The following is a 19,089-nucleotide window of genomic DNA, read 5'->3' as shown; positions in this document are numbered from 1 at the left end:
TGTTTTAAACTTATGCGAGCATGTACAAGGCAACAGCAATGAGTTTGAAAAGCTAGAAGAGTGATTATGTCAAGTGACCTTTCAATCCAAGCACAGCTTCAAAATGCGGAAATAAAGCTGGAAACGAAAAACAGAAAGGAAAACAAGTGAATCTAAAATGTATTCCAAGTTTAAAAACTTCTAAAGGTATGGGAATGTTATAAAAATGTATTTTTAAAGAATCTAGAGAGTTAATTTTACAGTTATCTAGTTAGAGGGAAAACAGTATATTAAAGCTAAGGTATGACTGCTATATAATAGATGGTGCATGAAGATGAGAAGTAAAGATGTTGACAGATAGAATGCTATTGAATGAAGATGAAATAGTAATGTGGATTAAATAAATAGTCAGCATGTGAAGTGGATAGAAACTTTAGTTGCAAGCCGGGCTTCATTATTGCTGTATTTATAACAAAGCAGACATTTCTTCAATAAGGTCATGACTAAGCACAAGATAAAATGTATTATATCATGACCCCCCCCAAAACGTGCATGCTGATTGGCCAGCGTGCACATTGTAAATTGAGTTATACTAATGGAAAAAGGTCTGGTCGCCCGGACTTTTTTCCATTAGTATAAAAGCAACGGAGATCTCCGTTGCTTATCTCATATGCTAAACCCATTTAACATAGCAAGACAGGTTTTAAAAACAACGGAGAAAGCAAGATCTCCGTTGCTTTTTCTGGTTTCTATGTTAAATGGGTTTAACATAGCGAGACAGTTTTAAAATAAGCAACAGACATCTCCGTTGCTTATTTTAAAACTGTCTTGCTATGTTAAACCCATTTAACATAGCAAAAACAGTAAAAGAAAAGAAACAGAGATCTTGCTTTCTCCGTTGCTTTTGCCCACAGCTCTGAAGTACCGCGCGCAGTACATCAGAACTGCGGATGCCAGACATCTGCGGAAGGGCAGTAAACAGGCATTATACTATGCCATTATTTAAGAAAAGTAATAGTTTCTTTTCTTAAATAATGTCATGGTATAATAGCAATAACCCACTTCTGGGGTGGTACTGCCTGTATTTTCCACGGTTGGCTTTGTTTGGTCCCTCGAGCTTCACCCTTGGGACCAAACCACGCCAACCATGGGTAAATCCAGCATTACCCACACCCAGGCGTGGGTTATTGCTATATTACATTCTTAGATGTAACGAAATGATTCAGCTTGTTAATAAGATTGCACATGCAGATGTGATAAATGAGTCTAATATAATAATAATTAGTACAAATGTCATAGTTCTAAACTGCTTAAACAGTACCAACAGAACAATGTTTTTTTCTCTCTCTCTTCCTGTCACTCATGAGTGTCAACCTTGTATGAAGCAACAAATTTATAAATCTTACAGTTTCATGGTTATAAATACAAAAAGAACTAAGTTTAAGTAATATAGAAGATTTTGTTAAAGTTTCATGTCAAGATTGATGTTATATGGTGAAGATCACTGCAAATGGCTACAATACAATGTGATTTATTTATATGCACTATCAGAAATGGTTCCATTGAGTTTATATAGTGCAAATCTTAAATTCATGTTTGATCAAGTTACTTTAAAAGTATGTTATTGTTTACACATTATATGATTAAAGTAGAAGCTAATTGTGGTGTAATTGGTGTGTGAAAGGGGTAAAATGGGTGGTTTGGTTAAACCATTAACCAAACCTGGAACATTATGTTCCATGTTTGTATGTGAGTTATTGGTTTCAGAAGTCATTAGGACAAGTTTTGATTCATCCATGATAAATAATTTCGAGAGGTACTTTAAACAATTACATATGAGATGTATTATAGATGTTCTAAACATAATCCAATTAAATGAGGCTTTATAAATGTTTATCGTTAAATGTGAATGGTTTAAATAATGTCAAAAGAGCTGGTTTGCTAAAGCTTTTCAGAATGCATAAAGCACCGATAATTTTCTTGCAAGAGACCCATTTATTGAAGAAAGATTTACTGAATTTCTCCTTTTCTCTCATTTCAGGAGAATATAAATACTAAATTATCAAATGAATAAAACAATATGCTAAATAAACAACATTAACAGAATTAAAAGAACAAATTAAAAACTTGAAAGACAATAAAGTCCCAGGTCTAGATGAGATAATCCCATAAATATATAAGATTCTTCCAGATTACATAACAAAGATCTTATTAAATACATTTTCTATGGCTAAACAAGAGTTAACAATCCCCCTTCTTGGAAATACTCCATAATTTTTCCTAGTTTGAAACAAGGCATAGATCTCAAATTGTGTGCATCCTACAGACCTATTTCATTATTAAACATTGATTATAAACTTTTTATGTCCATCTTGGCTAAGAGACTAAAGCATGTACTACCTCATTTAATGCATTATGACCAAACAGGGTTTATCTTACATAGGAAAGTACATGATGATATTATTAAATTATTATCTTTAATAGATATTGTGAACAAAAGCAAAAAGCAATTAACTATTCTAAGTTTGGATATAGACAAGGCGTTCAACTCCATTAGTTGGTTATTTTGAAAACATTTTTAACAGGTATAATTTTCCCTCAGATGCTACTAACTTAATATTGAAAATATATAATGAATCAAAAGAATATGGTAAAATGGATTTGCTTTATAATCTTGAAATACTGAAAGGTCGAATTTCTGTATATCAAGACCATATAGTCAAATCCACAAAACACCGGCAGCCCAAAACCGCGAAACTTCAAATCGCGAACACACACCATACACCACACCACACATACACCTCAATATCCACACTACAAAAAAAACACACATAAACATAACACCACACATCTACATTTCACAAACATACACTACAAATAAGCAGGGGGCAAGCCCCCCTGCACCCCGCATGTGAGGGGGGGGCTGTGCCCTCAAACACCCTACTTATATATACTAACTCTGAGATCACACAAAGATCGCACAAACAGAAACAGTCACTTACACCCATTTTACACACACACACACACACACACACACACACACACACACACACACACACACACACACACACACACACCACACAAATTCAAACATCACCACATTCAACACTCATACTTTTGCCTGCCTTCCCTAACCCGCATGTACAACTTACAAACACACTCACATACACTCAAACACCTACCCAAAACCCTTACAAAACACTCACTTACCTTAAATTCCACCTAAATTCACACACTACACTGGACACCATCCACACAATACATTACTCATCACGTAGCATAAAGCCATAACTGCAAATTCAACATGTTCTGATTCACGATTATGCACTTTCGATATTTTGAAGATTCGACTTTATGGTCTCGATATACTGAAATTTGACCTTTCAGTATTTTGAGATTATAAATTGAATCCACTAAAATTGGTTCATGCTTATCACCTCCATCAAGAATGCATAAAGAGATTAGACAACGTTGCCCTAACTCCCCATTACTATTTGCCCTATCAGTTGAACCTTTTGCTTCATACATTAGAAATGACACAAACATAAAAAGATTTTACTTAAATGAGGAATGCTGTCCAAAAATCCAGCTATTTGCAGATGATATTTTATTAACCTCCAGTGATATAGACACTTTTATACAATATATTATAAATGCTATGAATCAATTTGGGAAAATATCTGGACTAACATTTTACCAAATTAAAACCAAAACATTATTGATCAATAAGAAAATAAATAGAAAGCTACTAAAGTATAATACATTTAATTGGGAAAATGATACATTAATCTATTTAGGGATTAGTATAAAGAACACATGGAAAGAGACTATTAAATTAAATTATACCAATCTATTAGCTACAATTAGTGATTTAAAAAAGAAATGGAACAAAATGTTTTTCACTATGGAAGACAGACTTACTTTAATAAAAATGGACATTTTACCTAAAATCTTATTTTAGGGTCTATATTAGAACATCGAAGTTTCAAAACTTTGAATGTTCTAATATCGAGCCATATTCAGCAAAAGCTGAAAACATCGAACATACAGAAGAGCGAATTTTTTCCTGTGGAAAAAATTCACTGTTCCAAAATACATACACACAACACAAGCACACCTAACAAACAGCAATCCACACACATACACCTAAAATCTTACACCTAGCCATTCACTAAACTATACATACACCAACTATCCACTTACCTTAACCCAAATCATAACCCTAAGGTCCATCACTATCTCACACTCACCCACGCCCTAACCCTAATTCACCTACCCTGCCCTAACCCTCACATCCACACAATCGCACACTTACCTGACCCACACCCTAACCTTAACTCAACTAACCTACCCTAACCCTCACATCCACACAATCGCACACATACCTAACCCACACCCTATCCCTAACTCACCTAACCCACCCTAACCCTCACATCCACACAATTTCACACATATCTAACCTGCACCCTAACCCTAACTAACCTAACCCATGCTCAATCGCACACTTACCTGAACCCAACCCATATCTTTCCACCACAGTGCTGAAAATACTGAAGCAACAGAAATGGACAACCAAATTATTTTCCTAGGAAAAATGTGATTTTCTGTTGTTTTGATATTTTCAGCTTTCACTGAATATGGGTCAATATTAGAACATTCAAAGTTTTGAAACTTCAATGTTCTAATATATAGACCCTTATTTTACACACAATCACTGATTTTACCTCCGCCTAAAAATTCTTTAAACAAATAGATTCTTTGCTACTTACATTTCTTTGGTTTCCACAAAAACCAAGAATAGCATACAAATGACATGTAAGAGCCTGGAACAGTAATGGAATTGGATTTACTAATATAGAATTATACTCCAAATCTGCTATTATCAACATAATTTTATCTTGGATAACATCTATATATACCTCTAGTCGGAAACAACTACATGAGATTCATATAATTGCCACTAGAAATGTTGAATTCCAATTTAGTGAATCATTTGGAATCAGAAAATATACTGGATACTTTGTGAGTATTGTCTATATAATAAGAGATTTAGCCACTTCTCATATGGTATAAATCAAATATTTTACATATTCAAAAACATAATAGATAACAATTATAACATAAACACTTTTTCTTATATTTCCCATAGCATACACTCCAGATTGTCTGGATTCTTTTAATATTAATAGAATGTTGAACTTTACAGAAAATGACTTAAAATTCTGGCATCAATGTATAGATAAAAAGAACATTCAATCAATGAACTACCTTCTAGCCAGATTTAATATTTTCCAAGATAATTGACTATGTCTTCAATCATTATGACAATTTATTGAAGGTAAAGTGAGAGTATTAATAAACCTAGAAACCGATGTTATACCAAGGTTGTCACAGCTATTCATTTTATATGATTCAATGAACATTGAACAGAAACTGAGCATATCACTTATATATAAAATCTTATGAGATGAACTGCTTACATTTAACCCACTTTTTTGGAATTATTCAATGAAAATTAATGGAGAACCTTTATCAAATGAAAATAAGAAACAGTTATTAAAATCAATTACTAACACCTCATCATCACTATACTGGAAATTATATACCTGGAAATTTATCCATAGAAGTTTTTATACCCCACACAAAATTGAACTCAGAACTAAAAGTAAACACAGTAAATGTTGGAGATGTGGTGAAATTAATGATGCCATTTGGGTTCATAAGTTCATCGAATGTAAAACTCTCACAATTTATTGGAGTGATTTTAAACATTTTGTAAAAGCTTTATGGTCAGATAACTGTCAAATCCCTAGTTCTTTGATATTATTTAATGTACCTACCCCAAGTGTGATTCCTAAATATCAGTTACCTATACTCTGGTCAATTTTAGCAATTGCTAGAAAGGTTATTACATTAAATTGGAAACAAAAGCAAGATCTTATGTTTGCTGAGTTTATTACATTAGCAAAATCTCTTTTTGCTTTTAATATCTACTGTGGTGCTCTGTTCACAAGGTTGTTGCTGGTAGTACCTACATTGAAATATAAAATACTGCACCTAAAAAAAACTTATTTATTTTATTGTATTTATGTATTTATTTATTTATGTTAACTGGATAAATCTAATGCTCAGAAGACCATATTCAGTCACAACCCATGCTACATTGGCAGAGACATAGTTAGTGGTTAATAAAACTAATTAATCCTACATCATACAAGATCATGCAACCCAGGTAACTGAGAAAGTTTTACATTAACTAAAATAGCAGACAATGGTATACCTGCAAAGTTAAACAGAAATGTAACAATAATTGATGTGAAATGAAAAAAAAGAAAAGATGGAAAGTAGAAAGAAGAACAAAAACAGAAAGATAAAAAAAAATGATTTCAACAAGTGGTAGGCAGAACACTGGCAGTATGATGTTCAGACATTATTTATATTATGTGCAATAACCATGAAGAGTTTATTTAGAGGAAGGTGTGGACAGGATGCTGACAGGCTAATAGCAGTTTTTCTGATCTCTGCTATTTTATATATTTTCTGACAGGAAATTATATTTCTAAGTTATCCTATTCAGTTTTTTTAACTACTATTTTAAGTTGTTCTGAATGGCAACTTCTTCAGATTATTTGTATACATTATTATTTTCCTATTAAAACTTGACTGAGAAAAAAGTGTTCATTTGGATTTCACAATGACTCACACTAAGACAAGTGCACAGGAGTCATCTATGAAGATAGGCTTTCAGGCTGTTTTATCTAACATCCAATAACTTTCATTGAAAAATGGATAAAATAGATAAACTGGACAATTTTAAGGAAACATGTTCAAAGCAGATCGAACAAATACAAGAGACTCTTAACCCTCAACATATTCAAATATCAGCAATGGAAGCAGCCTTAAATGCCATGGAAGGGAGATTAACGGAGGATGAAAACAACACTGAATTGTTATTGAAACAGAACACTCTACTTTAGAACAAGATAGGTGACTTAAAGAACAGATCTTGGAGAAATAATATTCACATTTTCTGGTTTACCTTAGAACATTGAAGGTAAAAATATGATTAACTTCATAACATTTTGGCTCCCTAAATGTCATGATCTACCAGAAGCAATGTCATTTGGAATTGGAAGAGCTCATAGATCTTTGGCTGCACCTTCTTCATCTAAAACTAATTCATTTCTGAGATCTACTATAGTGAAATTCTTCTCTTCACAACATAAAGAATTGATCCTGAAGACAACATAGTCTAAGTCTCCTGTAAATTTAAATTATAAAATAATAAGATTTAATAATGATTACTCAGCTGTGGCAATGTCTAGGAGAAAAAGCTTTCTTCTCCTAGTTAATGAATTAAAGAAGAGACAGATAAAGGTACACTTACTATTTCCAGCCAGACTCAAAATATTTCTGCCAGATAATGCTACAATCTTTGAACTTGACAATGCTATGACTTTTCTAAAAACAAAAAATATAATAGATAAAATAGAAGATATGGAATGGAATAACAGCTCCTTGAAAAGACAAGCTGAATGAAATAATTGGAAGAATAATGAAAGAAAGAAGAAATTAAAAGAAAACTGACTCTTTACTTGGATACTAAATCTAATATGTTTGGCTTACATTTTATTAATCGAATCTTAATTGCCAATGATTCTTGTTTAATATATTTACAATTTGAAGGGGAAAAAAGGGAAAACAAAAGAAAAAGGAAGCTTGGATGCAGTCTTAAACATGGTAACTACTTTCTCATTTGATATAGCCTTTTTTAGATTAAAGTCAATAATCAACCTAGTTATAATCATATTTAATATAACTTCGCTGATAAGCTTGAGAAATAAATAATTAATTAGATTAATAAATTATATAACAATGTTGCCTGGTTTGCATACAAGTTTCCTTAACTAGTTTTTAATTAGTCATTATACTGTTGTTTCTGCATAGTTGCCTATAGCATTTATAGTATGATATTTTAGAGTACTGCATCCTATTAATAAATACAATAAGTTTCATAGAGTGACTGTAGTCTAGTCCATTAATCTTTACTTTTTATTACTGTCACACTGATTTTTTATGATTTGACGGGCTACAGTCAAAATGACTCACTAAATGTGATTTGCATGGCTCTTTTAATGTTTTATTTGATATGATGCAATACTGTAGAATCCAGGGAAATTAGGTTATTTCAAGTTTTTTAGTCACAGTTTAATAATTCTTTTGTTTTTTGGGACAGAAAGAGGAGGCATAGTGGTGGGTGTTGTGCTTTGAGGGAGATAACTATTTTACTTTAAAATGTTTATGGTCACTGCTTATGTATGTGTAGATTGATTGGAGTTGCTTGGTCAGGGTTTATGTCTTTTGATTGTTCTGGCAGTCTTAAGATTTCCACTGCTTTTAACTTCAGTCCATATTTGTTTATTCTGATCATGATGACAGATCATCTCATAGTTTCAGCAGCTGTTGGTGTTGATCTGTTGGTGATTGTGGGTTGGTTGGTGCTCGAGCTCTTGCACTTGGGTAACATGAAGATTTTTTTGTCTTGTCTTTAATTTGATTTTCCTCCTGCTTCATGAGCTTGTTAAAGGCAGAAAGCTTGGAGCTAGCTAAACATCAGTGCGATTTCTACATCTAACGTCAAACATTAATGGAAGAAAATTCTCTGAGCTACTGATTTAAAGGGATAGAGCTATTTTCTTTGCTTTTGTTTAAATTACTTGCATATTCATAATGTATTACCTAGCTTCACTGCCTGTAATATCAGTAACTTTTAAAACACTAATATACACATAATTTTATTGTTTAGCTTCACTACCAGTAACATGGGTTGCTACAAAGATATTTCTAGACTGCTAAACAGATTATTTAAATACAGGCTAAATCTTCATTTGATGCTGGTTTTGTCCTTCATTTGAGGGAAGATTACTATAGTTATTTAAGCATTGACTGAGTTTATAAATGTGTAGGTGAGCTGTTATGTCCAGCATTGTGCATTATTATATGAAGCTCATGGAAGTAAAGAATATTAGGGTCATTATTAAGAAATTATTCACAATTATAGTTTGCACAGTGGTTTAATTTAATTCTGTTAATTTATTGTGATTGATGTACAAGAATGTTTACAATGCTGAGGAGGTAGAAGTAATTTGACATGGGAATTATGCTAAGATTTGTCACTTTATAAGAGAATATTTAGGGTGATATCCCTGTTATGGATTAGAAGAAATCAAAAGGTCTTTCATAACATAGAAGGCTAGAACAGTTCCTCACATAAAAACCTACATGCTTCTGAATTATTCTATACCGAGATTGAGCTTTAATCCAGCTGCATAGCTTATAGTGCTTAGCCCATCATTTTTTTTAACAGAGGAAATGTTGTCATTAAAAATGAAGGAGGTATTTGAGAAATATTTGCAGAATGGTGCATTATATTAAATAACAAGGGTAATGAGGGACATTTTTTACATCTAGAAGTGATTATCCTTGAATATAGTTGTGTTAGATTGAAAGATGTCTAATTATATGTAGTAGTCAAGTTGTTCATTTTTGCATATGTACTTCACTTTCACATGAGGGACTACAGTTTTAGGGGGATTATTATTTTATGGAATGAATTAGTAAATCTAAATGTTATGAAAATGATGAGAATATATATATATATATATATATATATATATATATATATATATATATATATATATATACATATATATATATATATATATATATATATATATATATATATATATATATATATATATATATATATATATACATATATATATTTTTTTTTACTGACTAGACAGACATTACAACAGAGTTTGGTCTGCTCAAGCTCCTCGTGGAGTAGAAATGTACTTACAACAGCACCCCTATGCTGTAGTCATTAGCAGAGTTTTGTTTTCTCTTTTTCCATAGATAGATTCTGAAAAGGAGGAAGTGCAGGAATAGCCTTTGGGTACAGAATTTGTGGCAACTTATTCATTAGGCAGTTGTTCCATCAACTTTCATTGTATGGGTTCTTATAGTGTAACAGTTAAGTGATCTAATGATTGACACAGGAGTAAATATTTAGTTTCATAAATGTATTAATAATACTTGTATGTCAAATTTTACTAAAGCCTTCATTCAAATGTAGAATTATCTTGTCATCTCATGGCTTTGTTTATGAAATTATATTGGGGGAATGTATATACTAGGTAATCAGACTGGATAGCCACTGCACAAATATACATGTGGCATTGCTCTGCCAGAATACAGTTAGCAAACTTGGATTATTAAATATGTTAATATATACAATGCTTACAATAATCAGTTGGTTTGGGAAAACTAAGTTAAATTATAATGAACATTCTATGGTTGGATGTTATTTGTTTGTTTTTTTAGGAGGGTGTACATATTTTGTAATAATACTTAATATACTTATAACTGGTGGTCATATAGGTTCATAGGTTTATAGGTGTGTACTAGGCTAATGTCCCTGGTGCCCTTACAAGCCTAGCCCATAGAAGTGCCCTGGCATCATGCCACCCGATGTTAGTTCCCAGTCCCTCTATCAAGTAGAGCCACTGGAGTGATCCCCAGGGTGAACTTTATATTGTCCATCCACTCATCAAGATTTCTGTTGAAGAGGGAAAGCAGGGTGCTCTGCTTGAAATGTATGGGAAGTCTATTCCAGAGCATGGGCAGTCTCTGAATGAGGAACCTGTCCCTCCAGCATGTTCTGTTGAGTGTGGTAATGAGCTTGAGGTCTCTGGAGCAGGTGGTGTGGTGGGATTCCCATTTCTTTAGATGTAGCATTTCTAACTGAGCTGGTCCAGACATGGCTTTGTAAGTCAGATAAAGATTGCCTCTAAGTAGGCGATATGAGACAGAGAATAGCTGGAGTTTTTGAGTTTGTCCATGGTTGCAGGAGAAGTAATTTAACAAAATGTCTTAGTCTGTTTACTTCACAAAAAAATTTTTTACAAGATACCCATTTATTACAAGATGATTTAAATAGGCTTTATACTAAATATTTTACATTATAAGTGGTTCTCATTACAAACAGAAAAATAGAGGGTCTGTTATTTTATGGAAAAACTCTCTAGCCATACCTGAAATATTGAACACATATCATGATGATAAAGGCATGATTTGTTCAGTAACAATGTAAATAGAAGGCAGCATAATTTTGTCTGGTGATGTCAACTGTATTTTAGATGATGATGATTCTAATACTACTAGAAAATAAAGAATATCAGTCTCGGCTAAAGATTTTAAAAAAATTGTAAATTATTTTCAGATGAAAGATATTAATGAATTCTCAGATTCCAGTTCTCTTTTTTATACTCATTACTCTCGTAGATATAATGCCCAGTCAAGAACTGATAGGGTATGTATTTCTAATAAACTAATATCTAGGTTAAGTAAAGTGAAAGTTGTCACATGTTCACTATTGTATCATAATCTCATAATATTTGAACTTGTATTAAACGCTAATAGCAACATTTCCATTAAAAAGATATCAGCCTACATAACTAACATAAAAGATTTTAAAGATTTTTTTTTGTAATAAAGGCGTTAACTCCTTTATTGAATTCAATTATACTGATGACATTTCTGAAGTTTATATATAGGATAGTCTAAAAGCTTATTTGAATGGTAAAATAAAGCACTGGTATGCTCAAAAGAAAAAGCAATTGGATGAATATTTTATAGCTTTACAGGAACCACTTGATAAATTACAACAAATAGATCAAAAAGTACATAATGTGTTAAAAGAAATAAATGATTTAAAGAAAACGTATCTAGAAATTTTGAATCATAAAACTATGCTAAATTTAGAAAAGGTTAAATTACTTAATTATTCTATAAATCCAAAATCTATGCATACATTAGCATCAAGAGCATTACAGAGTTGTATTCCCCTGATAGTAAGAAAAGTTAATTGAAAGTGAGGATTTTTTAAAAATATTTGGAACTCACTTTAATAAAATTCATCAATACTACCAAGAAATGGATTCCTTAGGAGCAATTAAAAAACTTTATTAAAATACTGCAAACAGGTTGATTCCAGAACTAAAGAAATTGATAGATGAGCCTATATTGATGTCTGAACTTACAAGTCAAATTGACAAACTAAAACCTAACAGAATGCCCAGCAATGATGGCATAATATTGGAACTTTATAAATTATTACCTAAAGAAACATTGAGCATTTTGCATAAAGCTTTTTTAATAGTCAAACATGTATCTAAAGTTTCTCCATCTTAGAAATACACACTTATTTCTCCCAGAGTTAAAGATGGATAAAAATCCACTTGAGTGTTCCTCTTATAGACCAATATCACTTTTAACCATTGATTATAAAATATTCAAGGCTATACATGCTGCTAGATTACAACTATTACCATATATAATTAATAATCATCAAACTTGATTTGTATTAAATAGGAACACCTATGATAATATTAAAAGGTACTAGCTTTAATAGTCCTTGCTAGCAATAAAAAGATGGATTGATATTATTAAGTTTGGACATAAATTGTGTTTTTAACTCAGTTAATTGGAAATATTTATTATTGATTCTAGAAGAGTACAATTTTTCTAATCAGTTTTCACAACTTATAAATTTGCTTTATGAGAACTCTTTTGCATACATAAAAATAGGTACCTATATATCAGAGTCTATTTCGATAACTAAAAAAAAAAAGATGACTGCCCTTTATCGCCACTATTATTTACTTTAATTGTGGAACCATTTGCAAACTACTTAAGGTCAAGAACAGATATCAAAGCCACACAGATTAAAAATAAATTAAATTCTAGGGTATTATTGTTTGCATATTATATTCTTTTGACTGTAAATGATATTAAAAACCCTCTTAAGGCAGTCTTTAATGCAATAGAAACCTTTCAGAAGAAATCTGGGATTACTTTTAATGAAAAAGAAAAAATGTACTCATAAATGCTAATATTAATGGTATGGAATAAAGATTTTCTAAGTATGTAGTAAAGGATAAAAAAATAACTATTTAGGAATAATTTTAACAGATAATATTAAGAATATGATTGAAGAAAAGTATTGTTATAGTCTACCTTCATTTTTCTGTGGAAGAGAGACTTTTTCTAAAAAAGATGATTATTTTGCCAAAAATCGTATACAAATATGCATATATATATATATATATATATATATATATATATATATATACATATATATATATATATATATATATATATATATATATATAATATACAAAGTGCACACAGCCCTGTTAAAATGCCAGGTTTTTGTGATATAAAAAACTGACACCACAATAAATAATTTCAAAACTTTTCCCACCTTTAATGTGACCTATAACCTGTACAATTAAATTGAAAAACAAACAAATCTGTTGGGGGAAGAATACAAAAAATAAAAAATGTACAAAAGGCTGGTTGCGTAAGTGTGCACACCCTTAAACTAATACTTTGTTGAAGTACCTTTTGATACTTAAAGCAATATTTACAGTTTCATTTCACTACAAATTTTTTCTTATGCTAATGTATATTCCTATTACCACTACACATCATCACGCCAAGAACAATGTTCTCTGTGTAAATGTTTACTAATATGCTCTTCATCTCATTCTTTTGCTCAACCTGTAAGTTCAGACAATATAAATGAAGCTTGGCAAACAAACAAGATGCCCTGGGACATCTTAATGAGGGGTTAGATAGCTACTAGTGGGTGTTAGGTGAGTTGGGGAAGTGAACGGGTTAAGTGGAGGCAGGGAGGATTGGGAGGAAATGAGATAAGGGTAGGGAGGGGCTTAAGAGGTTTAGACAAGTGTAACTGGGTACGCAGTCACATTTTGGTGTGAGCTTGCTACCCTCCCAACCACCCCTTGTTTGTTGGGGGGTGGGGGAATTGGGGGTTATCAGTTGGGGTAGATGGAGAAGAGGGACTGGCTTGCCTTCATCTGTTTGCCTTCTGGTGAACAGATGTTCATTTCAATGAACTGGGGAAAGGAAAATGAGCAGCTGGAGGAAGCTTGCTGAATAGATGAGTAAGCTGAGGTAAGGATACTGCTTAATTGGTGGAAGCTAATTCAATGAAAGGTGTATGAATTGAGATGGGACGCTGTTTCATAATTAAATGAGCAGAGTTATGGACCCTGCTTACTGAGGAGGGTGAGTAGGTACACTGCCCTGATTAACATTACAAGGACGTAATTTTGTAAGTAAAGTAAGTGAGCAGAGGTATGAATGCTACTTTCTGGGGTAGGGTGAGTAGGTACGCTGCCCTGATTAACTGTACAGGGATGTTTATGCTGTGTTTAGAATTAATGATATTATATGCAGTTGTAAATAATAAAGTTGGTGAACAAAGGTCATCAAATGTCATTTGGTGTGATGTGTTTACTGAAGGGGACTGGTACAAATAAGACATCAACTCAGTTTTCCATAAAAGGACTATTCACCATGTACTATATATATAGTGCTGAATATAAAGCCCACAGGGTAATTCTTATTTGAAGCATATACATATTGAGTGCTGAAATACAGTTCTGCTCAGATCCAGTGCAATTAACTGTGTTAAATAAAATTGCAAACGTAGACATCCTTTATCCACTGACTATAGGGAAGCATAAACAATAAATGAGCTCATTTTAAGGTATGGCTTACACAGTAGAGTCCTAAGATTCATGCAATTAGTAAATCATAGTTAAAAGACAATTCATTGGTCTTTTGATATCTCTCATTTTTATTATTCACATATTTTGTAACAGTTTGACGAAGCAATTATCTCAAATTCCCTTTATTCTAACACCAAAACCAATACTACTGTTACTAATATTACACCTATATGGACTATTATTTAAGCAACATTTTTAGGCAGTTGCCTTAAGGGATTAAAGAGCTGTTAACAAACTGCTTCCTGTGGTGCTGAGGTGCAAGTTTTGACTCCCTCATCTTCCATTGCCTAACTGTGTGACTCGGAACAAGTCAATCAGCTGGGGTTGTTCCTGAGCAGAGTTTGAATAAGGTCTATGTAGATCAGTGGTCTACCTGGAAAACAAATAAAGGAAAAAAATAGAAAGCCATGCAGACTTGCATTTTACAACTGCCTTCACACTGCCGCTCTTTTCAATTACTGTATTACATGGCATATCCAAGAATAGTATTGCATTTATAGGATAATACTTAAATTTACTTAAACCTATATTGGAAATGTCACAAAAGTTCTCAATTTACAACATTTCTTTTGATTTAAATTAACTTCAAATGATAAAAAATTGTATTCTTCCAAATCTATCCACAATCTATCCTTGTACTAGGCATGATTTTTGTTAACATGTCAAATGCATTAATAATACTTTTCCATAATATTATAACTAATCACACTTTTTTTTCTTTCTGTATAGTCAATAGACAATAGAAATTCTCCAGGCTAAACACTATTTACCAGAATTGTTCCAGAAGCTTTCAATTCCCTTCCTGCCAAACTACAGCACATTCACTGGTCATTCATTTACAACTGTCCTAATTCTTCCTTTGCACTTTATATGTTATAGGTTTAACTGGTTAATACTGAATAAAAATGTTACCCTGTTATGAATAGAACATAAAACAATAAGCATCTATGGCTGAATACTGAAGAAATGTGATATACAAGAACATTTAGGTTTGTTCTGGATATTACAACCACTAAAAAATTGCAGGAAGTATATCATGCATTTAAACAATAAATAAGAATAAAAAAATAACACAATTGAAACCACTTATTATAACCACTTACATGCTGTTACTTGCACACCTTAAAACATTTTGACTGATTATTAAATCCTAAAACTAACAATACATTCCTAAAATTCTGGTGGTACAAAAAGCTAAGCTTGAAACAGCTTACAAAATGACCCCCCCCTCCCATCCAAACAAACTTGCATTTAACAATGTAAATATGCCTACTGCCTTACCTCAGATATACATTCTGTTTGAAGTCCCACTCTTTCACTTCAAATATATAAATAGCAAAACAGTCAAGGATCTCCTATGAAACAATGAACTTCACTACAGAACAGATAAGGATCTCCTAGGTATTAATGAACTTCATTAAGAAACAGACAATGATTTTCTAGGTAACAATGAATGTCACTACATAACAGTTAAGGTTTTCCTTGGTAACAGTTCACTTTATTACAAAACAGACAAGGATCTCCTATGTAACAATGAGTATCACAAGTAAAACAGACAGGGATCTCCTAGGTAACAATGAATGTCACCACAAAACAGTTAAGTATCCCCTAGGTAAAAATGAACTTCACTACAATTAGTTAAGGATATCTTAGGTAACAAAGAACTTAACTACAAAACAGTCAAGGATCTCTTGGTAACAATGAATTTCACTACAAAATAGTCAAGGATCTCTTAGTTAACAATGAAGTTCACTACAAAACAGTCAAGGATCCCCTAGGTTACAAAGAACTTTGCTACAACATCCACATAGTATACTTAATACATAATTCATTCATACAAGGCGCTCCTTCCTCTCTAAGTCATTGTGTCACAATTTTAACCTCATCCATATTACAAAACTCACCCCAAGCTTAAAGAATGTCATCATTACTGCTCTTCCAAAGGCGCACTCTTCCAATGTTACAAACTATTGTAGAACAATTACAAATCTATGCCTTGTGACTGAAATCCAAGAATAAATATTTAATCCTCAGACTCTAGACTACATCTGGAAATATGACATTTTGATTGAAAATTAGCACAATTTTAAGCCAAAGTCTAGTTCATATATTGCCATTCACTACCTTATCAATCAAATCCTAGCAAGTATGGGAAAAGGATAGTTATAGGTGCAATATATTTGGTGTGTCTTTCTTCACTGAGATTATGTGTCAACTTCATTTTCATACATAAATTAGCCAGCTATACATTCTCAGCAGCTGATAGTTTCTTTTCAGTAACCACACACTGCAAACAATCGTCATGGTGAAGAGTGATGAAGCACTAACTGCCACTGACACACTTAATAAATGGACGTAAATAATCTGTGCATGGCCCTTTGCTATTCCCTTTGTTCATTGTTCCTTTGGATATTAAACATATTTTCTACTGGTTGCAATCAGAACCAAGTGCTCATATGAGTGAACATTGTTTTAAATGGTGTTTTTGCCACCAGCATTTTTTATGGAGTAGTGCTGTAATGTGGTTAGATACTGGACATTTGCTTCTCTGTTGTGTGATGTCAGAGTTGGTAAATATAATTTGCAGGGAGTTGGGCTGCACAGAGACTTGCCCTGCCCCCACACAACCCTCATTCAAAAAATTACTTATTTTTTTGCTGTTTCTGATCATTTTAGATTTCATCTAAAATGATTGTTCTTTTGATGGTTGGTTTCGTGAATGTTCATTGTTTGATGATGGACTCTTTCTGCTTCATGTACGCAGATAATAAGGTACACATGTTCACATCTACACTTAATAAATTGCAAAATGATGAATAACAAAAACAAACTCATACAAGTATAAATTATAACCTCAGGAATGAGAGCTCTAGGAAGCTGTTAAGATTTAATTTTACTTTAATATATACTAAAAAGGCATTCTGAAATGTTTTCCCAGCTTCAGTGGAACAGCAAGCTCATTGAACAGGAAAAAATAGTAACTTTCAGAAAAAAAATGGCAAGCTGATTTAATTAAGGAAAGTAGATAGGAATGTTTTACGGATTCAAGTTACTGTATATTGTGAAGTAACTGTTCATAGATTCATAGGACCATAGGAGATTACTAGGATATTTTCAGTAGGGCTTTTATAAGCCTATCCATGTTATAATATTTGCAGTGTGAGTCTATGATCAGCACTGACTGTTCTTATCCAAGAGGGACATACTGTAGTTGACAGCCCCAGGATAAATGTACAGTCTCCGATCCAGTTGTTTAAGTTACACTTAAATAGGGTCATTGAGGAGCTGTGTTTTACGTGAACTGGGAGTTTATTCCAGAGGAGTGGCAATCTCTGGGAGACATATCTGTCTTTCCAGCATGTCTTGATAATGTCTCAGGCTAAGTTAAGATCCCTAGAGTAAGGGAATCCTGTCTCATTTCACTTGTGGATGCACAGCATTTCCATTACGGTAGGGTCTGAGACTGCTCTACAGGCCAGGCACAAGTCGCCTCTCAGTGACCTATAAGATACAGAGTACAATGACAGGATCTTCAGCCTGTCCATGTAAGTCATGTGCTGAAGGCCCTGCATTTTCTTGGTGAGGAACCTCTGAAGTCTCTCCAGCTGCTGAAGGTGTCTTGTGAGGTACATACAGAAGGGAGCATTGAACTCTATTAGTGGTTTGAGGGGGGATGAGTACAAGGGAGTTATCCTTAGCTCTGGATGTGATGCATTACTTATGAGATGTGCACAATAGAAGGCCTTCTTTACACTGTAGACACATGGTGATTAAAGTTAAAGTTGCTGTCAACCATGGTGATTAAAGTTAATGTTGCTATCAATCTATGTTCCCAAATCCCTCACCATAGGGTTTGAGCTAAGGGGGCTACTGTTAATATTGTAATTTATAGGTACTTCCCCTTTGCCAAAAAGGAAGATAATATTTTTTCTTTTTTTGCATTTAGTTTAAGTCTATGGCTTTGGCACCAATCATTTGTCTGTGTAAGCCCTTTTAGTAGTATGTCACCATTGTTGCGATACTCAAGGATTGCACCCAGTTTGCAGTCATCTGCAAACTTGATAAGCCACAGACCATCTATTTTCACCTGGACTTCTGAAAAATAGATTCCAAATAGTGCGGGGCCCAGCACAGATCCTTGTGGTGCACCACTGGTAAATGGTATGCTGGTAGAGGTGGAATCCTCAACTTTGACTGTATGCATTTTGTCGGTGAGGCAGTTGGCAGCCTGTCTAGTGACATATGGGTTAATTCCAAGCTGGGTGAGTTTCTCAATGATGCTTGAGTGGGGATTGTGTCAAAATTCTTGGCTAAGTCAAGATAGGCTGTACATACTGTTTTGCCTTCATCCAGGACATTCTTGAAGAAGTCCACCAGGTTTAATAAGCATGATCTACCCTTAATGAAACCAAATTGTGTTGGGGCAAGCGTATGAAGGTCACCTATG

Source organism: Protopterus annectens, chromosome 1.part0 (assembly GCF_019279795.1).
Source record: "Protopterus annectens isolate FY-2018-M chromosome 1.part0, PAN1.0, whole genome shotgun sequence".
In the NCBI taxonomy this organism is placed as follows: Eukaryota; Metazoa; Chordata; order Ceratodontiformes; family Protopteridae; genus Protopterus; species Protopterus annectens.
Note: the sequence above shows the minus strand (reverse complement) of the source record.